The following is a 25,595-nucleotide window of genomic DNA, read 5'->3' on the forward strand; positions in this document are numbered from 1 at the left end:
GCCTTGTCTGCCCCCGCTGCAGAGAGAAGGGCTCGGGCAAGTGGGTTGGGCCAATCCCGTGGTTGGGGGCTCAGGCAAGATGCTCGGGCCAGCCTCGCACGGTGTCCCATTTTCCCTTTGGGAAATATGTTCACCCTAGCCCAAAGAGAAGGAGGCCCCAAGCGGGTGACTGATGGGCTGAGTTGTTTGCTGACAAAGAAGACTGTCATTGATACAAGTGATTCTTACAGATAATGGTGTTGGAGAGATTCCTGGGTAAATTCCCTGCTTCCTCAAAGGCTGTAGGAAGCATTTCTATTCCAAGGGGGGTGGGTTTAAACTCACGGTCAGATAGAGGAGTTCCCCCAGCACCACCCTGGGCCTGCGTTGTCTATTTAGGTTGTCAGGTCTTCAGTGCAAGCTCCGTAGGCCAGATTTTTCAAGGTAGTTAGGTACCTAGAGTTGAAGATAGTTGCTTTTCAAAAGTACCTGGTCCCCTGACTCCTGTTGATTTGAGTGGGAGCTGGGTTCATAGGTGCTTATGATAATCCCACTAGGCAGTTGTGTGCATCTTTAGGCACCTCAGTACCTTTAAAAATCTGTCCCTGCTTGTCTTATTATGTATTTGTACAGCACCTAGCGCAATGTGGTCCTGACCTTGGCTGGAGCCGCTAGGCAATGCAAACGGTAATGGAAAAGCATTGAAAAGACTAGAGGATGTGCACATTTGGAGGACAGAGGCCTTCAGTTAAAGAGGATATTATATTAGCCCCCATTCTTTAAAATATTTCCTTTTCCCCTCACCTGTGTGACCTCCATCTTGTCTAGCTTCAGCTTCACTCAGCTATGCTGCCCTTCATCCAGGGGCTAGTCTCTCTTGGGCCCAGGGACAGCGCAGGGATGGTGACAGGTAAAGCAGTGGCCTTTGTAACCCCTGCAAAAGGTTTTGTTTGACATTGTTGTATATTTGCAACTAATATGGGCTGTCAAATAGGTTCCTCCAGGAAGCAGTGTCCACTTTTGGAAGGAGTCATAACATGTCCGTGCCAAATATGGTAAGTTCCTGCAATATCCTTGAACGACCTCATTGTATGAAGTTTATGTATTATTAGGGGCCAGGATTCTACGTAACCAGTATAGAGGGGAGAGGTGACAGATTTTGCAACCCCATGCAGCATCTTTGGTGTCCATTGCTTTAAATGAACGGTTCATATATGATTGTGTTCTACTCCATAGGCGAGAGTTACAATAGCTCTTCCAGGGACTAAAAACAGTGGGTGGTGATGAAGGTAAATCAACCAGGTTGTATTCCCGCAACCCCGTGAGATACCCGGGGAGGCTCTGACTCTGGGCCTTCTGAGATGCACGGTAACTGCTGGCATTACTCTGGTCATGGCCTTCGGAGAGAAAGCAAAGCAAAGACGCTGGCCTGTTTAGGTGTCTGACTTGCTGGGACTATCACAGTGGAGGTAGGATATTGTGCAGTCTGGAAGAAGCCATGGTCAAGAGGGAGAAAGTTGCAGGTCTCTGACCAATAACAATGATGGCTGAGGAGCCAGGAGCCCAGAGTGGGTGCCCTTGCTGGACCATGCAGGGGGAATAAAGGTGCAGTTGCCCTGAAACTTCGGCTTGTCTTACTTGGTTGAAAGACCCAAATAACCTGTTTCGCAAAGCATTTGGGCTATAATGCGCTCACAGAATTTTGTGTTTGTGTTGGATGGTAATGACCTCTGCTGTAAATGCTGTGACTTTCAAGCCAATAGTTTTCAAGCTGGGTGACGAGTATTACAGTCAGATTTAGATATCAAATATACAAGTGGCCTGATTTTTCAAAGGTGCTGAGCATCCACACCTCTCATTGAACTCAATGGGACAACTTGCATAGAGTAAGGGATATTGATATGACCTTAGATCCTTTTAAAAATGAATAGTTTAGAACCTGGGGCTATCAGATACAGACTATACATAATTAGCTACTGTAGTTTTTAGAAGTGCATAGGTAAGAGTGACTCACCAACTGACAGAATTGCTTATTTGTACGACATATTTCCCATTGTGCCACACCTACATACATACTGAACATTAGCCATTAGGACCCAGATTCTTCCAGTGTTACAATCAAATGAATTGATCCCTAGGATATGTATCTTCAATACGTCTGCAGAGCGCACCCCCCAGCCCAGGCGTGAGTGAGTGCTACCATCAAAAGCAAAAGGAGAAATACGGTTGTTTATAAGATAACATGTATTCACAGTCTGTGAAATACCTAAGACTTTAATGACAAGCAGTAAAGAAATAAAGTTTGCAGATAATGATACAACTATGAGTCAAGCTACTGCAGTGGCTGGCTGAGTAAGGAAAAATAAATATTCCTGTGAACATAGATATAGGCACTTAACACATGCAAGGCCAGATTCTCATCTGTGGTCTGGTTTCTTTGCGCTGCTCAGATAGTACAAAGGAGCTGGAAGAAGCAAAGACACAGAAAGAGGGAGTAGGGTGGCACTCTGCTTTGCTGGTTTTTGGCTGGCATATAGTCCCTTATGGACCACACCATGTTCGGCCTCACTTGGGGATCTTGGCCAGTGCAGCCAGGCCCATAGAACAGGGAGCTGTAATCAGATCCCTAGAAGTCCATCTGTGATCTGTCCCTGTCCCCCTATCCCTCCTGTGCTTAGCAGATCTCTGTACAGGAAAGAACCTGGCCTTTAAAGGCTCCAACAAAGAACATTTGCATGCAAATCCTCAGTAAGTGTCCAAATTTTCTAGTTTGCTACAAAATATACTGTAACTGCTGCACACTGGAGCAAACTCATCCCTGGTTTAGCGCTACTGAAGTCAATGGTATTAACTAGGGAGTAGTTTGGCCCACTGTGTTGCTGTTGAAGCTGGCCAAAAAGGGGGAGGGGATCCCTTGCCATGAAAATTTGAGTCTTTTAGAGACAAAGTTTAGTCCCAAAGCAGGACAAAATGTGAAAACCGTGAATGTTTTGGTCGAAAGGGATTTAAAGAAAAACGCTGTTCCTGGCTGCCCGCAGGGAAGCATCTTCTTCAGTTTCTTGTGAAATTGATAAGATGAGAAATATTTGTATTACCCATAGTGCTTTGGAGCCCTAGTCGTAGGCCAGGACCCCATTGTGCTAGGTGCTGTACAAACACAGCCCTTGCCCCAAAGAGCTTAGAATGAGACTAGAGACAACAGATTGTTTGAGTGTACTCCACCCCTTCTGTATCAACGAGACAATATTGTCTAAATAGACCAAACGGACACAGGGTGGGGGAAGGGATATAACATACAGGCAGAGTGAATAATGAGATGGCAGCAAATGTCATGTTAATTACATGACTTTTTTGGAGGGGGGGAATTGGGTTTAGTTAGGAAGGGATCAGCTAAATGGAAAGAGAAGGGAGATGAAAGGTGTAGGGCTGGGGAGAAGAGGATAGAAAGAGCAGGTGAGGAGTGAAGCTGAGGTGAAGAGACTGTGAAGGAGGGGAAGGGAGAGGGTTGGAGCAAGCAGCCAATCAGCACAGGGCAGACTACGTCCATTCACAACTGTAGAAAGGTCTCTGAACGTCCAGCAGCCCCTGCTGTGGTTATCGGTGATCCTACTGGCTGGAGTCTCTGGTAGGGTTGCCAGTTTTGGTTGGACGTATTGCTCAAGGTTTCATCACATAATATAAACTTTAATTGAAGATTAATCTTTAATTCCAGGAGACTCCAAGACGATCCTGGAGGGTTGGCAGTTCTAGTCTCTGGATGCTTTACTTCCCCTCTAGGCAGAGAGCTCAGATGCTCTGTCTCTCCCTGTCCCCCCCTCCCCAACTCCAGGGAACAGAGAGGAAGAACCTATCTTCTGGAGCTGGGTGGGATTGAGCTAACCCTCTAAAAATAGCCATGCGGCTGAGGTAACATGGGCTAGACACTCCGAGAACATACCTAGGACAGGATTGTACTCAGATGATGAGCCTGATCTGCCACCGTGGCTACACTGCTATTTTTAGTACACTAGCTAGAGCAGAGCAAGTGCATGTATGTTTACCAGAGCTGGGAATTACACCTCCCAGGTGCAGTGCAGACTTACAGAGTACCCCCCCCTCCCCCGAAAGGCACTGCCTGTCTCCTGGAGCTAGGGGGAGGCCAGAAGGCAGAGAGTTCTGTGTCGGTGTCTTGCAATCTCCTCTGGAGCTGGGGAGAAGGAGGTGGTGATGGGCAGAAGTTTCATCCAATCTGTACTAGATTCAACAAAACATTTTGTGTTGCTGAACCAGCATTTTCTGACTAAATTGCCTTTGTCAGAAAATTTCCGAGCACCCTAGTTACTATCTAGCTTAATGCAGGCTGAGTGAAAGCTGGAGGCCCTTACTCAGGTTTCACTCAGTAGAGAGAGACCCAGATTCTCAAAGGTCTTTAGGTGCCTGACTCTCATTGATTTCGGTGGGAGTTAGGTACCTATATACCTTTGAGGAGCTGGGACTGTGTAACAACTAAGGGACAAATTCTATAGTTCTTAATCATGGAAAATTCCTGTCTAACTCAATGGGAATTTTGCTCAACTGTGGACTACAGAATCTAGCTCCCAGGCAGAATCTCCAGATTTGACCCAGTTTAACCTTGGCAGGAGCAGTTGCCCAACTCCAACTTTTGTGAGGCTCAACAATTAACTTTCAAAACAACTTTTAGACAACAGCAGCGCTGGTTCAGAAGTGCTGCGTTAGCTGGCAATGCTTTGTTAAAGTTACTTCCACTATTACGGTATTTGTTAACGTCAGCACTTTGTGCAAAGTAAAACATTGCTACATGCTCACTATTGGATGGAGATTTGCAAGAGCCCAGTGCAGCCAGGATGACTGTTCTCACTCAGCAGTTCCTTTTGCTGGATCCAATTAGATTTTTACTTATTGTGGGTAAAATTCACCAAAGTGCACCACTAAAGTACAAATTAATTCCTATTTTGAGGGCTTCAGTGGGAACTAAGTGGCTTCTGCAGAGGGGTGAATTTTACCCTATCTATTTTGCCTAATGTTTGTAAAATTCCCTGGGAAACCATTCCAAAAGTTCAAAGAGGTACAAGTTTTTTACATTATCTATTAGCTGCAAAAAAAAAATCCCCATTAGTTTCAATGATTTTATTATTTTTATTACTTAACTAGTTTCACAATTTAATATGTAATCATTTGTTATTCTAGTGAATAGAGTACATGGGTATGCCAATATGATGACATTTTGTTTCACATAGTGTTCTGACTTGTAACTGTGTACTCAGTGTTTCTAAAATGCGGCCACCATGGCCACATGTGGCCACCACGGTTGGTTGCTGGAGCTGCCAGCAGGGGTTGGGCCCTGTCCCCCTCTGGAGACACTTGGAGCACCAACCTGGAGGAGAAGACAGCCTGTGAATTCCCCACCTTCCCAGGAGTTTTGGGGCTCGGGCTTCAGCCCTAGGATGGTGGGGTGGCAGGCTCCGGCCAAGAGGTTCAGGCTTTGGGCTTTGGCCCCATCCCCTGTCCGCAAGGCCCCATTTCCTGGCTGCAGGGCTTCAGATTACGGCGTTGAGGCTTCAAGATCCTTCCTGGGGCCCCATCCCTCAGGCTTCAGGCTCTGGCTCCCCCTTGCCTCCTCCACCACTCATCGTCCCTGGCCCCTGCTGCCTATCCATCCACTAGTCCATCCAGAGCTTACTTTGTCCCCATGCTTGCAGGGACTGAGTAAGTCTGCTGTGAAAAGTGTTAATATGGAAGCACTTTGAGGCCACCAAAAAATTTGTTGTGAGAACCCCAGCACTTGTGCACTATATAGTTCCATTGGTTAGAATTAGACTGTTCAGGAGCTGCTATGCATGAGTGCCAGGATACCATGTGACATGCTGTAATGTCATCTACTGAATAGTGGGAACAAGTTTACTCTGGAATCAAGACAGACCTAACTCCAAGACATCTTCAGCAACCTTGCTAAACCCATTAGACAAAAGTAAGGCTTCGGCTACACTAGCAGGAGGGTTCGAACTAAGATACGCAACTTCAGCTACATGAATAACATAGCTTACGTCAAAGTATCTTAGTTCGACTTACCTGGCCGTCCTCAGGGTGACGAGTCAACTACCGTGGCTCCCCCGTCAATGTCACTTACTCCTTCTGCCGAGGTGGAGTATGGGCATCGATTAGCGGATCGATTTATTGCGTCTAGATGAGATGCGATAAATCGATCCCTGATACACCAAACACTACCCACCGATCCATCGGGCAGTATAGATGTACCCTAAGTGTATGTTTATGAAGGAGGAAAATTTTTTTTTTTCCTTTTGTGGTGGTACCGGCACCATTTCTGATGGCGTTTAAAAAGAAATCTTAAAATTTTAAGCCCTGTTTTTACTCTTATCAGAATGGTCCATTCACACTTCAATTCCAGGATCTTGACGAGGGATGGACTTAAATATGTGCTTAAGTGCTTTGCTGAATCAGGGCCTTAATTCTCAAACAACCTGCTTCAAAAATTCTGCTCACCTTGGTAACATCAAAAATCCAGTGTAACTCTGTAGACTGTCATAGCATTACTCCAGATTTACACTGGTCTGACTGGAGCAGAACTTCTCCTGGTGTCTTTCCAAAACAGCTGCAATTTTTGGCCCGAATCTTGCAAACACTTACACACACGAGGAGTCCCACTGAGTTTTTTATTTTGCTTTTATTTGTAAAAAAGGGTTTTTTTAAACAAATATTTATTCTAGAAAATGGCACTTTTTTCTGCCAATGTTTTGCTTCGCTGAGAACAAATGAGGATTTAATAATTAAAAAGAGCAAAAAAAAGTTTAACGGGGGAGGAGGAGAGGTCCTTCGCTTTTGGCCTGAGCACAGCTCAGACCTGTTGAGCTCATGCTGCTGTTGCAATTTTTTATAGTTCTGCTTAAAGGATTGTTTTCAGAGTAGCTGCCGTGTTAGTCCATTCGATGCATCCGAAGAAGTGAGCTGTAGCTCATGAAAGCTCATGCTGAAATAAATTTGTTAGTCTCTAAGGTGCCACAAGTACTCCTGTTCTTTTTAAAGGATTGTGTTACCTTTGTGTGCGCTGGTATGCTTGCCTTGGGAAGCTATCAGTATTTAGGAGCTGCTCCATCTACCATTAATGGAAGGACTCCCGCTGACTTTGCTGAGAGCTTGAGGAGACCCACATGTAATTGCGAGTAAAGATTGGCCACTTTGTGTATAAAGGTGAAGTCTCCAGCTGCACACCTGATTAGAATTTTGGTTCTCTCTGTGCTAATCAGCCAGTTATGGCTCTGATCATTACCTGAATTAATTTAGTCTCACGGCCACTCGCTAACTGAAGTCTCCTGTCCTAATAGCCAGGTACACCTCAGACCCGTAGACTGTAAGATCTTCGGGGCATGTCATGTTGTGCGCATTTGTATGGCACCTAGCATATTTTAGGGCACCCATTGAAATCAACTGGGTGTCATTCAGGTGACTTCTCTAGGTTTTGGATCAGTCCTGTGTGAAAAAATAATAGTTCTGGTTAATGGTGAAAATAACAATTAAAAATTCAGCATGGACCATTTTTCTTTTAGCCTTTGACATCCCCCCGCTCCCATGACTCAGCACAGTCTCCACCCATCAATGTAATTCTTAGATGGGCTTGGCAAAGGAACATTCTTGGATCATACTACTGTCAGGCAAATAGATTGCGGGATGGAGTGAGCAGTCTGCAGAAAGGATTACAATAAAGATTAGGATCAGCAGAGCCCGTCCAATGCTCTAAATCTCAAAACAGGTGTAAGGGGGAAAACACGTGAAGGAAATTATATGCTATAGGAAAATTCCTCAAGGAGGAACTCACCAGATAAATCTACGCTAGAAACTGAAAAGTGGATTACGCAGCTGCTGAACAGAGATTGTTCCAAACAGGGGAACACTGATACACTGATACACTGTTACAGGCCATAACTCTGTGCTAAGCAAAAATGTCATCACATGCTGACATTATGTATTTGCACGTCCCATCTTAATGGACTGATTACAAATCTCATTGAAAATGTCAAGTAATGAAGTAACCAAAAGTATCTAATAGGAAAAAGAAATGTTTTTGCGTGAATTTGAGTAGCTAAGCAATAAAGTCATAAGCATGAACCAGTGCAACTTCCTACAAACAATCCTACAACAAGCAGTCCTATGTACCCATGTGTATAAACAGTTGCAGACTCTTTATAAACGTGTATAATTGATAAGTGTGTGTATTTGTTACCATAAAATTAACCAGAAACAAGATTGGTATTTTATTAGGGTTCAAATCCTCTTTTGGAAATGGACTAGTTCTGGATGACTTCGATTGGATGTAGCATTTGCTTCTCACCACTTTTTTTCCAGCTAAATTGACTGAAGCATAAGAAGATCATGCAGACTTGCCTAAAGCCACCCACTAAGTCATTGGCTCAAGCCAGATTAGATCCCAGGAACTTTTGAGTTACCAGCCCTTTGATCAAGTCACAGGACCACATGGCCTGTTCATAGTCCTTTGATGGCAGACAATATAAATAGGCATTAGGGAGTTTAAAAATGTTTTTTTTACTTTTGGAAAAAAGTTTTACCCCAAGGCAAGGAGAATTAGGATGTGTCATAAATGGGTGTCTTGTATGTAGCAGCTGGGGTGAAATAATCAAAGGGAGGAAAGGTTTTATAAGCATATGTCAAAGCATCCATAAAGTAAGTAAGTCTCTGAGCAAAGGACAACAGGATACCAGCAGTAACAGTGCAGTAAGCTTTGCACACAGCATATATACACCTCCTCAAGAGTGGTTACCTTATAAAAAAGATTTCAGTGGCTTCACCCTTTATAAATAGAGAATTACAAACATACAAAACAATGTTGTTTTGAAAAACTCATCAACACATTGAGGTACCCACAGTATAGTAAAAAGCCATTGTTGTTGTGAGGGGCTATTTGTTACAACCAATTTATACCCATTCATTGCATGGAGGCTATGGAAACATCAAAAAGATGCTTCCACAGCTAGACAAGTATCTCTGGAAATAAGCCTACAGGTTTGTTTTGTCGGCATTCCATTACCTAGCATAACCTTTTAATCTCCTTTGCAGACAACCAGGCTCCCTGGCTGTTGCAGATGTTTATCCCCATTACCATCATAACACGGGTCTCCCATATCTGATGATTTAATTGCTGCTTCTTTGAGGAATGGACAATACGGGCCTTTCACAAACCTGCACGGAAAACATTTTAATACATTCCACACAAGAATGCTTCTTTTGTCTGGTTGCTCCAGTGACCCTGTCAAGTTCTTATCTCCTGAGCACAGGGAAGAAGAGAAAGGAGCCAGGTCAAAACAAGAGCCACACCAAAACACTAATCTGGGATGGGGAGAGAGGGACTTGTCCTCCTGTCCAGACAAGGGCTCCTCCCTCTATTGAAAGAACAGAGCAGTGCTGCAATAAGAGCATGTTCATATGCTGCCTTTCAAGTCCTCTTTGGAACAGAATTACAGGTGGTGCTCCACCCCCTGCCTCAGGAACTGCACTAAGTACCAAACTGGCAGAGAGCTGAGACAGGGGGAGTGAGGCATTGGCCTGTCTGTGATTTCAAGGAGGCAGCAGGTAGGAAGGGAACAATCTGGTGATTGGAGGTGATAGGGGCTGTGACTTTATGAAAGATGTAAGGGTAGGGCAATGAAAAGGGAAGCAGCGACCCCTGTTACCTAACAAGGGTCGGGGAGTAAAGAGACACTGACATTTTTTTCAGGTGGGAAGGGGGAGGCAGGGCCCATAGCTTGTTTTCAGGGCCAGACATAATATTTTGCTTGATGACAAAGGGCAGCCTCGTCACCAGCCTTAGCATGTATTTTGGGCCCCAGCCACCACTGGTGGGAAACCGATTCCCAACCTCTTCAAGGCACAGGCAGGCCATGCCTTCTGTGCACAGTGCCTAGCCCTTTGTGGCCACTAATAATAATAACATGCGTTGTCCCTGGCTATTTCATGAGACCGCAAGTGACAACAGTATTTCCTGTGAGAGCAGAACTTATTGGCAGAGAGGAGCTACAAGGCAAGTTGCATTATTATGTGAATAGTGAATTTAGCTGGAGAGACAGCAAAGCAAGTAAAGTGACATGTTCTGAGAAAACACAAACGAGGGTATTAGCATACATGACTCCTTTCATTATTCTTTTATTAAATGCTTAATGTGGAGCCAATTAAGTATTGAGAGCTCTTTTATTAAGTGTTGCTTCTATTACTGGATGATGGAGGTTGAGACACGCACTGGGATAAGGGGAACAAATTGGTCTGAGGGAAAAATTCTACTCTCTGATGTCAGTCACTGTTCCAGATACAACATGCATGGTCCAGTGGACTGAGCCCTGGGTACGGGACAGGAACTTTTGAGCTCTAATCCCAGCTCTGCCTCTGTGTGACTTTACCAAGTTATTTAGGCCAGAAGTCTCACCGTTGAATGTGCCTCTATATAAGTGGGCTGATTTTTGACATCTGTAACTCCCATTGGCTTGTAGGCCCTTTTATTATCTCTCTGCATTGGTTTTCTCATCTGGGAATGGGGATAATTGGTTTGTTTCTTACATCAGCACAGAAATATATGGGCCATGCTTCAGGAGGTCATAGAAGATTTGGGTTGGAAGAGACTTCAGGAGGTCATCTAGTCCAACCCCCTGCTCAAAGCAGGCCCAATCCCCAGACAGATTTTTGCCCCAGACCCCTAAACGGCTCCCTCAAAGATTGAACTCAAAACCCTGGGTTTAGCAGGTCAATGCTCAAACCACGGAGCTATCTCTCTCCCTGAGATAGGTCCATTGGGCTTCAGGGGACCTCACCAGGCCCAATCAGTGTGTACCATTTGTACTAGTGAGGCACTTCTGGGATTAATCTAACTTGGCCTTATAATACTGGAAAGAACCTTAGCATGGTTTCAGGAACTTGCATAGAAGAATTCACAGGTTTCTAGTGAGTGTTAGTTCAGAAAGACAGATTCTGTTTGAGTGCAAAGACATCCAAAGTATGTCACAGCACATGTTTTGCTGGACTGTACATGGCCATATTTCATAATAATTGCCATTTTGATGAAGCTGAGTTTCCTCAGAGCATTGGAATTAGAGGGTGTAATGACCAAATGTGCGTGTTACCATGTGGTCTCATTGTGATATGCTGTAATCCAGGATTAATTAACCCGCATTCATGAGCACATAAATAGAGGGTCCAATGCAGCAGAACAGAGCCTTGAAGCAGAAACGCAGCCAGCATGGCAGGGCAAACAGCTCTACCCTGGGCTCAAACCACCCCAAAAATGCTAGGGAGCAGGAAGAAGACCTCAAGGGGCAAGATGTGAACTCAGATCTGCTGGTAGAGCTAACATGGAAAGAGGCCTTCTTACGGAAGTGGCAGCCGGGAAGCAGAGCCTTGCACGGAGATCACAGGTTTACCAGTCCCTGGGCAGCAGAGAACAGAGGCAGAGGGTTGACAGCAGTCAGTACCTTAAGAACATATGAAGAATTCATTTAAACACCTTTCACTGACCTTGCCCCAGATAAGGACTTTGTATCAGATGCCAAGAATTGTGAGTTTCATCTGAGCTGTTGTATAAATACAGAGGGCATAATTACCCTCTAACTTGCACTGGTGTTAATCAGCAGTAGATCAGGCAGTATGGCCCATGGAGAATGCATGGGAACAGGGCTCAGAAGACTTGGGTTCAGCCACTGACTTGATCTGCAAATAGCTTTATCGTTCTGCATGATTGTTTCCCACCCCTCCTTTGGTCTGTCTGTTTATAGTGCACGTTCTTTGATTCAGTGACTGTATGTTTGTACAGTGCCTAGCACACTGATGCCCGATCTCCACTGGCATTACCGTATTACCAATATTAACTCCATGGATGCCAGTTAAAGCGGAGTAGAACTCATGTAAATGAGAGAAGAATCACACTCAGAATGGATAATACTTTCCATTTCTATTGCACTTTCCAGCCAAGTTTTTCAAAGCTGTATACAAATACAGGCTATGTCTACACAACATGCACACACACTCACACTAGCTCTCATTTAGAGTACAAATAGCAGTGTCACCGTGTTAGCATAGGTAGCAGCATTGGAGGTGTGGCTCAGCTGTGCCAAGTACACACCCATTGGTTTCCTCTACTGCCACTACCTATGCTACTGCGGCTACTTTGCTATTTATACTCGTGGTTACTTGGTGCTACACGAGCAGGGAAATCACGCTACTAGCTCATAGTGTAGCTATGGAGTCATTCTCACAGTACCCTGCTGAGACTGGTTATGAGCTAAATACCCCTATTTTACAGATGGGGAAACCAAGACACAGAAAGGTTGTGTCATTTGTCCATGGTTACAGAATGATCCTGTGTCAGAGGCAGGCACAGAACGCAGAAGTTTGAACTCTCACTGTAACAACTAGATGATAGAGTTGGTTGGAAAGTTGGAGCAAGGGATATATATGCTACAGTTCAGGATGACTGCACCTGTATTTCCTCCCCGTGGTCACTCATGGGCACCTCCTCTAGGCTCTCGTCATCTCAGTCACTACCGCCCTTGGGTTTCTGGTGAAACCTATCTTTCTCTCTCCTGACCAGAGTTTTTTCCAGGCTTCTCAGTTCTTTACCAACACTGTGATATTCCCAGCAAGCCAGACTATCCAAACAGGACAGTGTCTGCACTGTGCTTAATTTATGAAGACTATGAACAGTGTATTGCCAGCAGTCACAAGTGACCACACAGTAAACACATTTATTCTTAAGGTGAAAGCATTACAGAGAAAACATAAAACCTAATCAAAGTTGGTGCTATATTTATGCTAAAAACGTCCTTCCTCTGCCCCCCCTTTGGGACAAAAGGTCTTGTTTTTGCTGACTTCCTCCACCCGTTTTTTGTTGAATTTTCAATTTAAAATGTTCTGACCATCTCGATTAGCCAGAACTATAAGAATCTAAAACTTCCAATAATGTCTTTTTGGAAAACAAACAAACTGATGTTGATGTGGGTTCGGCAAAGGAAAAACAGCACTTTATAAAGACCATGCATGGTGTGATATTAAAAAACTTCTAATACTAGCAATAAAAGACTGCCCTGATGCACTAGTGTGACACTGCCAGAAAGAACGGCAGTTTGTACTTACATCAAAGATCCCAAGCTCTCTTTAAATATGCAGCCTCTCAGCACTGGAAACTCACCATTTGCTACCAGACACCTGCATTAGCTGTGGACTCTTTCAGATACTTTCGATGAGAAAAATGTGGTACCATTGTAACACTGCTAGATATTGAACTTTCAATGGCATCCTTAGAATTAGGGCTGTCAAGCAATTAAAAAAATTAATTGTGATTAATATCACGATTAAAAACATTAATTGTGATTAATCGTGCAGTTAATCGCACTGTTAAACAATAATACAATACCATTTATTTAAATATTTTTGGATGTTTTCCACATTTTCAAATATACTGATTTCAATTACAGCACAGAATACAAAGTGTACAGTGTTCACTTTATTTTTGATTACAAATATTTTCACTGTAAAAAACAAAAGAAATAGTATATTTCAATTAACCAATACAAGTACGGTAGTGCAGTCTCTATATAATGAAAGTTGAACTTACAAATGTAGAATTATGTACAGAAAATAACTGCATTCAAAAATAAAACAATGTAAAACTTTAGAATCTACAAGTCCACTCGGTCCTACTTCAGCCAATCACTCAGACAAATAAGTTTGATTACAATTTACAGGAGATAATGCTGCCCACGTCTTGTTTACAATGTCACCTGAAAGTGAGAACAGGCATTCTCATGGCACTGCTGTAGCCAGCATCACAAGATTTTTACATGATAGATGCGCTAAAGACTCATATGTCCCTTCATGCTTCAACCACCTTTCCAGAAGACATGTGTCCATGCTGATGACTGGTTCTGCTTGATAACAATCCAAAACAGAGCGGACTGATGCACATTCATTTTCATCATCTCAGTCAGATGCCACCAGCAGAAGGTTGATTTTCTTTTTTGGTGGTTCAGGTTCTATAGTTTCCGCATAGTTTCCAGGTAGGGAGCGTCGAATTGTGGAAGCAAACGCATGGTTACGCAGGTGGTGTCAGAGAGAGGACTTTGGCTTTTTGACCATGGGATGTTGTTCTGGGAAGAAGGATTGCTAGGAAAAGATGGGATCCACCTAATGAAGACAGGGAAGAACATCTCCACAGGCAGGTTTGCTAACCTAGTGAGGAGGGCTTTAAACTAAGTTTGCCGGGGGATGGTGACCTAAACCCAGAGGTAAGTGAGGATGGAGCTCAGCTGTTCTCAATGGTGGCAGATGACAGATCAAGGAGTAATGGTCTCAAGTTGCAGTGGTGTAGGTCTAGGTTGGATATTAGGAAACACTATTTCACTAGGAGGGTGGTGATTCACTGGAATGGGTTACCTAGGGAGGTGATGGAATCTCCATCCTTACAGGTTTTTAAGGCATGGCTTGACAAAGCTTTGGCTGGGATGATTTAGTTGGGAATTGGTCCTGCTTTGAGGAGGGGCTTGGACTAGATGACCTCCTGAGGCCTCTTCCAGCCCTAATATGTTATGATTCTATAAGTGTTGCTCTTTTAAAACTTCTGGAAGCATGCACCACACCTCATCCCTCAGATTTTGGAAGGCACTTCAGATTCTTAAAACTTGGGTCGAGTGCTGTATCTAGCCTTAGAAATCTCACATTGGTAGCTTCTTTGCATTTTGTCAAATCTGCTATGAAAGTGTTCTTAAAATGAACATGTGCTAGGTCATCATCCGAGACTGCTCTAACATGACATATATGGTAGAATGTGGGTAAAACAGAACAGGAGACATACAATTCTCCTCCAAGGAGTTCAGTCAAAAATTTAATTAACTCATTATTTTTTTAACAAGCATCATGAGCATGGAAGCATGTCCTCTGGAATGGTGGCCAAAGCATGAAGGGGCATATGAATGTTCTCTGTGAGCTAAGAACAAGCATAGTATTTGGCATGTAAATACCTTGCAACGCTGGCTACAAAAGTGCCTTGCGAATGCCTGTTCTCACTTTCAGGTGACAATGTAAATAAGAAGCAGGCAGCAGTATCTCCTGTTAACGTAAACAAACTTGTTTGGCTTAACACTGGCTGAACAAGAAGTAGGACTGAGTGGACTTGTAGGTTCTAAAGTTTTACATTGTTTTGTTTTAGAGTTATGGAACAAAAAAAAATCTACATTTGTAAGTTACACTTTCACAATGAAGAGATTGTATTATAGTACTTGTATGAGGTGAATTGAAAAATACTATTTCTTTATCATTTTTACAGTGCAAATATTTGTAATAAAAATAACAATATAAAGTGAGCACTGTACACTTTGTGTATTCTGTGTTTTAATAGAAATCAATATATTTGAAAATGTAGAAAAACATCCAAAAGTATTTAATAAATTTCAATTGGTATTCTACTGGTTAACAATGCAATGATTTTTTTTAATCACAGTTAATTTTTTTGAGTTAATTGTGTGAATTATAATAATAATAGGAGATATACCTATCTCCTAGAACTGAAAGGGATCCTGAAAGGTCATTAAGTCTAGCCCCCTGCCTTCACTAGGAGGGCTAAATACTGATTTTTGCCCTAGATCCCTAAGGATTGAACTCACAACTGTGGATTTAGCATGCTAATGCTCAAACCACTCAAACCCTCACTGCCAATTAACTGAAATTAATCTATAGCACTACTTAGTATATTTAATAGTATACTTAGATTGCAATAGTATACTTTAGATTTAATAGTTGACTTAGATGGTAAGGTCTACAGGCCAGAGTCAGTCTTCTTGATCTCTCTGCATACAGCACTCATCGCAGTGGGATCCTGGTACATGACTGCAGCTCCTAGATCCAGGGTCCTCAATGCGGTGCCCGTGGGTGCCACGGCACCCACTGGGGCGTCTAAGTGCACCCGTGTACCGGCCAGCGGTCAAGCATCCGCTGAAATGCCACCAACAAGCTGCATCATCCAGAAGTGTTGCTGCCAAAATGCTGCCGATTTTCGACACTATTTCAGCGGCGACGCCTCTGGATGCTGCTGCTTGTGGGCGGCATTTCGGTGGCGACGCCTATTGTCATTGCCGCTTGTCGGAGGAATTTTGGCAGATGCTCATCCACCACCATGGTCCTCCGTGGCTCATCATCTGGAGCCCACCAGATGAAAAAGTTTGGTGACTACTGTCCTAGATGATACTCCAGTATAAATATTATCCCCTGTGAATATAGGACACAATTTTTAGGGGCTGACCCAAAGCCCATTAAAGTCACTGGAAATGCTCCCACTAGGCCTTTTATATTTTTAATACATAAATAAATAACTGAAATAAGTAACCGTAAAGGTGACATGCCCTGGTGATGCTTTGGTTTGGGCCAGTGGCCGAAGGGGTAGATGCCAGTAACTGGGATGCCTCGCTTGTGTCTGTTGCATGAGTCAGAGTCCAGCGCCCTGTATGGGACCTTGTTTGAAAAGACAGCCCCTGCTGTGTGGCTGAGCACTTGAAAACCTGCTCCTGACTGCTTCTGAAAACCTGTCCCCGTGTACCTCTTGTTATCGCTGTCCCAGGAGTTCATACGGCTTCTGACGTTGATGTTTGTGGGTTTTTTTTAAGTGTTGGGGGTTTTTTTTGGTCTCCAGGGTGGCTTTTGACATTTGGGGATGGGTAGGTGGATGTGACAGTAAACAGCTCTGCTATTTGACATTTTTCACCCAGAACCTAGGGAGCTGCCAGGTTAAAACCTGGGATATATCATCAGTGTGTGTGTGAGAGAGAGAGGGAGAGGGAGAGCCTGAAGAAAATGCCATAAATTTAGGTTAGTGGTTTGTCACTGGGTCACTCAGGGGTCATGCATTCCAAAGGTTGGGGCAGAGTCACTGGTACTCATGCGGGGCTGGGACCACAGCACTGCTGGCTGGTTTTAAAGTAGTATTTTAAAGTTACAAATGGCTTGAATAGTTTTTATTGCAGAACAAAGGACAATTTAATAAAACCAATGGAAGTTTTGCTATTCTGATTGGATATCATGACTCTTTCCCCAGGACCAGATCATGCCTGTTTAATATAATTTAGCAAGGTAAACTGCTCGTTCAAATAATTTGTATTGTCCAATTTCGTGTAATCCACTTTGGCTTTATGGCAAAGAAGGATTTAAATGGAAGTAAGTGAACTATGTGTGGCTTAGGGCAGTGGTTTTCAAACTGTGGGCCCTGGTTTGAAAAGAGGAGCAGAGCCCGAGCCATTAAAAGTCCCCTTGGCGGTGTTGCCCGGCTAAGGCAGGCTAGTCCCTACCTGCTCTGACACTGTGCTGCACCCCGGAAGTATCCAGCAGATCCAGCTCCTAGGCTAGGGGATGGGAAGGAGGGCATGGGGTTCCACGTGCTGCCTGCGCCCCGAGCACCAGCTCCGCACTCCCATTGGCCAGGAACCGGGGGAGGAGGGTGCCTGCTGCGGGCAAGAGCTGCGTGGATCCTCCTGCACACCTCCACCTAGAAGCCTGACCCACTGCTGGCCACTTCCGTTGCACAGCGTGGTCTCCAGTGCCAGGACAGGTGGGAAGCCTGCCTCTGCACCTCAGATATGTTGCTGACCAGGAGCTGCCACAGGTAAGCCCCTGTCCCAGCCCTGAGCCCCCCCTGAAGCTCCCCCCTCAAATCTCCCCTCAAACCCTTCTTGCACCCCAAACCTCTCATTCCCAGCCCCATCCCAGAGCCTGCACCCCCAGCCCAAAGCCCTGACCCCCTCCTGCACCCCAACTCCCTGCCCCAGCCCTGAGCCACCCCTCAGGTCCCCTCTCGAATGTCCTCTCAAACCCTTCTTGCACCCCAAACCCCTCATCCTTGGCCCCAGCCCAGAGCCCGCACCCCCGGCCCAAAGCCCTGACCCCCTCCCACACTCCAACTCCCTGCCCCAGCCCAAAGCCCCTTCCCACACCATGAACCTCTCATTCCCGCCCTGCAGCCCTCACCCTCAAACCCCAAGCCTCTACTCCAGCCCTGAGCCCCTCCCACACCCCAAACCCCTCATGCCTAGTTCCATTGGGTTGCAGGTATGAACAATTTTCTTCAACTGGGTCCCCAGAAAAAAGATTTGAAAACCACTGGCTTAGGGCTTGACTACAGCAGTATAGCTGTGCCTCTGCAGCGCTTCAGTGTAGACATTACCTATGCCGATGGGAAGGATCCTACCTATGTCAACCACATAGGTAATCCACCTCCCCGAGACGTGGTAGCTAGGTCAATGGCAGAATTCATCTGTCGATCTAGTGTCTACAGGGAGACGTAGGTCAGCTTAACTACGCTGCTCAGAGGTGTGGATTTTTCACACCCCTAAGAGACGTAATTATGCCAACCTAATTTAGAGGTAATTATGCCTTAGAACAAGGTTCCAGGAATATCCTAAACTCAGCCCTTCCACTGATTTTCACTGTGTCTTTGTCACTTCAGGGTCAATTTTCTGAAAGTTTTAGTTTTAGCTGCTTCTATTTTTGGGTGCCCAGTTGAGGTGCAGGTTTCCAATTTGAGCCACAAACTCTCTATGCCTCATTATACCTATCTGTGCAATGAGGCTAACAATAGTGCACTAAATCTTATATGGATATACGCCTTTTTTTCCTTGAAGGATCCCAAAGCCTCTTTTAAAATTACCAAACAGTTCACAGAGGTCACTTTATCTACCACTGAAGTGCAGCCAGCTTTGGGGTGATCTGTGGCAAATATTTAACATTCCATAGCAGCAGGAAGTGGAGAAGAGTCCCTTATCCAACTGAAACTAAGGGGTAGTTTTAAATGGGCAGGATGTAGATAGCTATACTGGGATTTTGTTAATACTTGGCTACCTCACAGGGCTGTTGTGTAGCTTAGTTACCTATTTATAACCCCTGCAATCCTTAGAGGAATGGCACTATAGAAAGGGAATTTCAGAATCTGCTCTTGCAAACTTGAATGAGTTAAACATTATCTGATAAGAAGTCTCTGTTTTGGGTTTTATTTTCAAAACACCCCATGTGCAAATGAATAATGCAACATCCAACCTGTTGAGCAAGTGGCCATGTACATAAGATGCTGTTTACTCAAGATACTTCCATCAAACACAAGCAGGTTGCTTAACTTAAGTTTGCAAGCAAACGTTACAAGACCACCATTGCAACAGGTACTGACCTAAAAGGCGGAAAGCAAAAGGTTAGGAATGGATTAAAGCAAAATGTGACACAGGTCAATCATAAACATAGGGGCCTCTACAGAAATGCTGTCTGAGGGGGAGAGGAGGGTGCTGGCCATAAAACTCCACAAGCCTCCAGCGGGTGTAACACTGCTAGGGAATAGCTGCAGGCAAGGGGCAAAGCTGAGGGAGAGTTAGATGTTGATGAAAAACCAAATTCAAAGTGTCCTTTCTGGAGCACTGGGGGAGTAGTAGGGGGAGGAGAAGAGGAGCACAGGGCTTGGAGGTTCATTTGATCATTGCTTAAACTAGTCTGTCCTGAAAGGTCACACACACTTTTACCAAGTTGCATAAAATCCAGATCTGACAAATGAAGCTTTTTATAAGACCTATGATATAATATATCAGTTTCTTCTCGACAAGAAAGCCATAAAGCTGAGAGGTAATCAGCCGATGCGTCATAAGGAAATACCGCTAGGGTGCATAGATTACTGTGAAAGTGCCGGTACTGGAAAGTTAAGATGTAAAGCTAATAAAATACTTGCTCCACACAAGAGCCATCAATCTGTCAGGGCTGGACACCATTCCCACAAGGACCATCTGTAGAAGGTAGTAATTTTGAAAGTAATGTTCAAAGTTATGGTGCTAGCAGAGGAGGCAGCGCAAAGCCCTGTGTCCTGTGCAGTACATCACACCTAAATTATACTTCAGAGGCCCTGAATTAGATGGCAAGAAACACAGAATTATACACTGCTGCCCGACCCCAGCCCTTAAGCTCTCTCCCCTTGTCATGCGAGGAGCCCTAAGGTAATATTAAGTTCAAGGTATTTTACTTTACCTGCAAGATTTTTGTATTGAAAATGCATCAATGTATCAGGGGAAGCTGGAGGTTTTGATACCTGTTTAGGCATCAGGAAGGCATAGCAGTTTTTGCCCCCTGACAGCCAGAATGTCCTTGAGGTTCTTGGGACCAGAGGAAAGATTAAGCTCTTCCTTCCTTACCCCCCCGCCCCTTTGGGTGGAGGCTGAGAGAACCTGAAATTTGCAAAAGGGGATTGAATTCCTCATTCACAGCTCTGCCAAGCCTTGACATGGCTGTCCCACTGGTCTCTGTCCAGTATCTGTCCTGGCATGCAGTGCTGAGGAAGTGCATTTGCTTCAAGTCTGTGCTCAAATGGATCAGCAAGGAATGTTAACCAAGTGTCCTTATGGGGCTTCAGCATTCTGGCCTAAAGAGCCCGCCTGCTAACCTGCTCCAGAAGCCTCAGGCTGAACCTGAGCCAACTGTGTAACCATGGGGGACAGTAAACACAGAACCGGTGGGAGAGGGGCAAAAATATGACTTGTTTTGAGAGGGGGCTGGGAGCAGGGAGGAACAGGAGATGGAGAGGGATTGAGTGAGGGGAAAATGTTGGAGAGGGATGTGAGAAAAGGGAAGGAAAGACTTGCTGGTTGGATGGCTAGGGCAGTGAGATTCAGGTTTTATTCCCATCTCTGTCACTGACCTGCTATGACCTCTGGCAAGTCACATCCTTTCTCTGGGCCACTGTCTCCCCTACTACCCATTGTCTGCCTTGCTTGATTAGAGTGTAGGCACATCAGGTGCATCAAGTGTTTCCTCCTCTTTGGGGTACAGAGTCTAGCACAACAGGGCCGTGATCTCAGTCCCGATTCCTGTGCTGGCAGCAGAGCCTGGTTCTTGGTTTCAGTCAGTAGCGGTGCATTTCAGATTGGAATTTGGTTTCCCCAGGGTGTGACTCAACCTCGGTGTGACCCACCAGTTTTTCCTCCTTGCCTTGTAGAGAGTGGGGCTGTTTGGGAGGCTGGGAGTGGTGGTGGTGGAGGTGGAGGCACATGGGGACTCTGTTAGGGAATGTCAGAAATACAAAGTTTAGCTTCAGTTTTGCATTTGCCAGGAAACTGCTCCATTTGTTTCCTTTGAGCAGCTGAGGGAGGTTATTTTTCTGTCCATGGAACTTTGTATGTCAAGGGAGCCTAGAGTTTGGGGTAGTTGCTCTCAGTTGAGGTCAGACACATCAAAATAAATGGCAGATACACTTCGCCCTCCAGCCGAATAAATAGTGGGGGCAGAAGGGAAGAGAGGACTATCACTGGTCATATTAAAAATGCACAGCATAGAGAGGGGCTGCATGGTGCGCTCGCACAAATTAGTGGTCTCATTTGTCACTGTAACCAAGTGAGCACTATGAAATCAGTGCTATCCAATATGATTATGACCCATAAAATGTCATTACAAATGTAGTCAAATGAGTCTAAGTCTAAATAGCTTTCACTTGTTGAAGGCCTTGCACAGTGCATTAAGGAGCATCCACAGCTCACAAGATAAAGCAGGGGCTGGTTCCCGGAGGGCATTATTCCACTTACAAGAGGGGCCTTTGGATCAGGGTGGGAGGTGTGGATTGCGCCCATTAGCAGATGAATGACATTGAAGTCAATGGGAGTCTTGAAACTGCAACGGTAGCAGGATTGGGGCTGCATCACAGATGAGTTTATACATGGGGATTAAGTGTATTGCAGCAGTTTGCACTGGTTCCAGCATGTGAATAAACAAAAGAAACAAGTTTCCATGCAATGAGCAATGGACAAGTATTTACCACCCCAAAAGTCAATATTTTACTAGAAGTAGGACTGGAAGAGCTTACGAAACCAATGTATTTTGTTTGTAAACAAGCTTCAAAGCTTCTTTTTATGTGACATGTTGTCAGCTACTAGTATTTACATTTATTTTTAATGGCGAAACAGTTCCCAGAAGGATGAATATGGTGAGTTTATGACCCTAACAAAGAGGCAGAGTCACCGCCAACCCCTGAGTGTTCAATGCATATTAAACACCCTGGAGCAAAGTTAGTTGGCTGGCCTACTGCGCCAAGATTCTGAAAGATGGTGCCCACCGTTGCGCTGCTGAGTCTGTTCTTAGACACCGAAGTAAGTGGTCTGATTTTCAAAAGGGCCTAGCAGTTCCTATGGAGGTCAGTGAGAAGAGCTGTTTGGGGCTCGATGCTTTTTGGCAAGTCATGCACTGGAATGTGGATCCAAGCTTTAGGCACCCATGTTTGTAAATCTTAGCTCAGGTAAACAACACTGTGCACACCTCTAAGGATCTAAAGTGCTTTCAGAGATTTTAACTGTTTAAAGCTTCACAGCACCTCTGTCCAGTAAATAGGAATTAGACCTATTTTACTTAGGGATAAACCTGGGCAGGGAGGGGTTAATGCCAAGATCCTTGGAGATATGCAGCGATAAATATTGAAATCAATGGGCATTAGGTGCCTAAATACCTTTGAAGATGTGGGACTAGGTGACTTGACCAGGCCACACAGCAAACTGGTAGCTGAATCTGGAAGAGAATTGAAGAGTCTTGTCTCCCAGCATTTCTCCTAGCTCCTCTTGTTAACACTCCCTGCTTAGCAGCAGAAAACTAGCACGGTACTCCAAGCTCACACTCCAGCCTCCATAACACCTCATACTAATTTTCAAATGCAAAAATAAAATGGATAAAGATGTGTGCTTTATACTCAACCCTCCTGCCTAGTGAGGCACTGAAATAAAAAAGATAAGGTACAAAACTGAAAGGTCACGGACAGATCACCAACCACATGTAACTCTAGAGTAGGCAGTTTTTATCTTACCCGGCAAATTATTTGTTTCCTGCTTTGACAACGTTGAATGGGCTGTTTATTAGCACTGCCCTCCTGGGCCAGGCCATCCACGAAGATTCACTTGCCCCAAACATGAAGGCTTCTGTGAAACAGATTCTGTGTCTGAGCCTTTTTATATTTTTGCTTTCTTACTATTTCTCATAAGTAGGACATCACTGCAGCACAGCTTGTGGCAGCATGGTCTTAGAGTAGTAGTTCTGTGTAAGCAAATCTCTGAACGCTGCTGTGCAGATGGTTAATGTGACAGGGACTGTACTTCCCAGATCATTCCTAGAAAAGCAGTGTGGTTCAGCAGATGGGGCATGAGGCCGTGACTCAGGCAAGCAAGCATCTAGTCCTGGCTCTACCCATAGCCTGTTGTTGGACCTTGATCAGCTCACATTTGATCATGGTAATGATACTTGCCTCTCTTTGAAATAACTGGCTGAAAAGTACTATATAAGAGCTCAATGTCATTCCCTGCAGTCATTGCTACAGAGCAATTTTGTGATGCCAGTGGCAAAGGTTTACACTGATAACACCAAACATTTCATTCGGGAATTCTGGTAGCCCTTGAATCCCAGTGGCACAGCTGAGCGACTTTGTGCTGACTCCATGAGCCCTCTAGCCCCTGCCCCCACCCACTGAGTTGTCATCTCCCGTGCTAATGTGTTATAAACTCACACTCATTTTAAAGGAAGGCTAATCGGTATGGCAGGGGAAAGGGTAGTACAATGGAGAGCATGCCACCCTGAAGGAATGGTATGCAATGAAGAAAAGGGAATATGAGGCTGGATTTCAGAAGAAAACTTCCTGACAGTGAGATGTCTCTCTGGAATGGCTCTCAGACAGCCAAGGCCCAAACCATATAGCAACATATGCCCTGGTCCTGAGAGGTGTTGGTATCAGTGGGAGTTATGTGGAGCCAAGCATTGCTCAGGATCAGGCCTTAGTAAAACAGAGCCAGCACCATGAGTGTTGCCAGAAGTGACTAAGCAGCCAGTGTGGTGGGTGCTTCACTCAGTATATTCTCAGCTAAACTGGACCCTACCCAACCTCCTCCACAGTCTGGGGCATGGCTCAGATGATGTTATTGGCCTTTTCCATCTCTAGTGATTATGATTCTATGAGTCATCTGGAAAGGAGAGATCTCTGCTGTGCTGCTTCATTGGTTTTATTTGCTTGTTTGCTAAAATGGAATCTGGGGATACACAAATATGGTCTCTCCTCCTCTGTCAGTTTGTCTCACGTATAGCTGTGTTTTTACACCCTCTCTTCAGAGAGGGACTTCTGGCTCTTTGTTTCTCCCTGACATCCTGCCCATTTCTCTTGCTTCTCTCTCGTTTTCTCCATGGTTCCCAAGGTTTTCAAAGGCGCATCTTCTTTGGATCTCCTCCAAGAAGGGGATTGCTTGCAGCAGGAGTTTGCTTATGGGATATGAGAACCATTACCTCTGTACTGCTACGTTCCTCAAGCCCAGGTTGATTATAGATGTTACCATCTGAGGGCCGTTCAGTGGCCTAAGTGAAAGGACAATTTCTCGGAGGACAAGTGTCCACATTATGCAAATCACTCACAGCAGAGGCCAAAGACTGAATGGGCATGTAGATGACCCATGGTCATCCCTCCATTTCACTATCAAGAGGCATGAGCAGTTGAATGTGAAGAAGTTTGCACTACCGCTGCCTGTCTTATATTTGTTCTGTGGATAAATAGCAAACTTGATTGTCCAGGGATAGCTCCTTCCAGCACCTTTAACAAGTACCAAATTCTAATAAAAGAGCAAACAAACTGACCAAAGAAGGTCTCTTTTCTTCCTAGCCTACACTCCTTATATGCTGGCTTCCTCTGTCATTACTCATTATTTTAACTCCATAGGCTAATTTCTCAGCTCTTGTAAATTGATGTAACTTCAGTGAAGTCAATGGCGCTATGTTGAATTATACCGGCTGATTACACTTGGCCCTGTAATTCTGTTCTCTAATGCTGACAGTTGTTCTAAGATGTGTGAGAGGTGCTTTGCATGATGAAGTTGTAATATAGTGTGCTGGTTGGGCTAGTTCCCTGCATTTCTTTTTCTGCATTCCCGTCTTGATGTTTCTTAACATTGCTCCCAATTTGACTGATTTAGGCCTGATTTTCTAAAGCAGCCTCTAATTTTGTGTGCCTCTATTTTAGAGTGACCAATTCTGTGCCCACTAATTTCTCAAATTGGGTACCCAACCCTAGTTAATGGGAAATTTGGAACACTTTAGCTCAAGAGCCTATTTTTCAGATGTGCAGAGCATGCAGCAATCCTGTTGGGTTCATCACAATTCCAGCTGACTTGAAAAAGAAGTCGGGGAAGAAGGGGACCTAGCTTTACTGCTGTGTTACTTCACTTTTACACCAGGAGACAGTGTAAAACTGGAGTAATACAATGGTGACTCAGACCCAGTAAGGTTCAAGAGATGAATATGCTCTTGTCTTGATTATGTAGGAGTATCCTACAGGGGATTTTGTGAGCACCATACATTGGGGAGCAGTTACTCTCACAAATAAGCCCATTGGTGTCAATGGGGACTATTCATGAGAGGAACTGTTCATCAGTATGAACCAGGGGTTCACTCTGACCATAAAGAACTTGGTTTTAAATCTAGTCATCTTTCCAGGATGCTGCAGTTAAAACCCCATACATTAATCAAAACCTCCACCCTTATACATAGGCTTGAAGGATTTGATTTTTATTGGTAAATGTTGGCAAAAT

General features: G+C 44.5%; 1 protein-coding gene across 1 annotated transcript in view; it reads left to right on the plus strand.

The window, feature by feature from the left end:
- Window positions 1-25,595, plus strand: part of NSMCE2 (NSE2 (MMS21) homolog, SMC5-SMC6 complex SUMO ligase) — a 266,354-nt gene that overhangs the window by 209,236 nt on the left and 31,523 nt on the right. The gene's annotated exons all lie outside the window — the stretch shown is intronic.

This window comes from Gopherus evgoodei, chromosome 2 (assembly GCF_007399415.2).
Source record: "Gopherus evgoodei ecotype Sinaloan lineage chromosome 2, rGopEvg1_v1.p, whole genome shotgun sequence".
Taxonomy (NCBI): domain Eukaryota; kingdom Metazoa; phylum Chordata; order Testudines; family Testudinidae; genus Gopherus; species Gopherus evgoodei.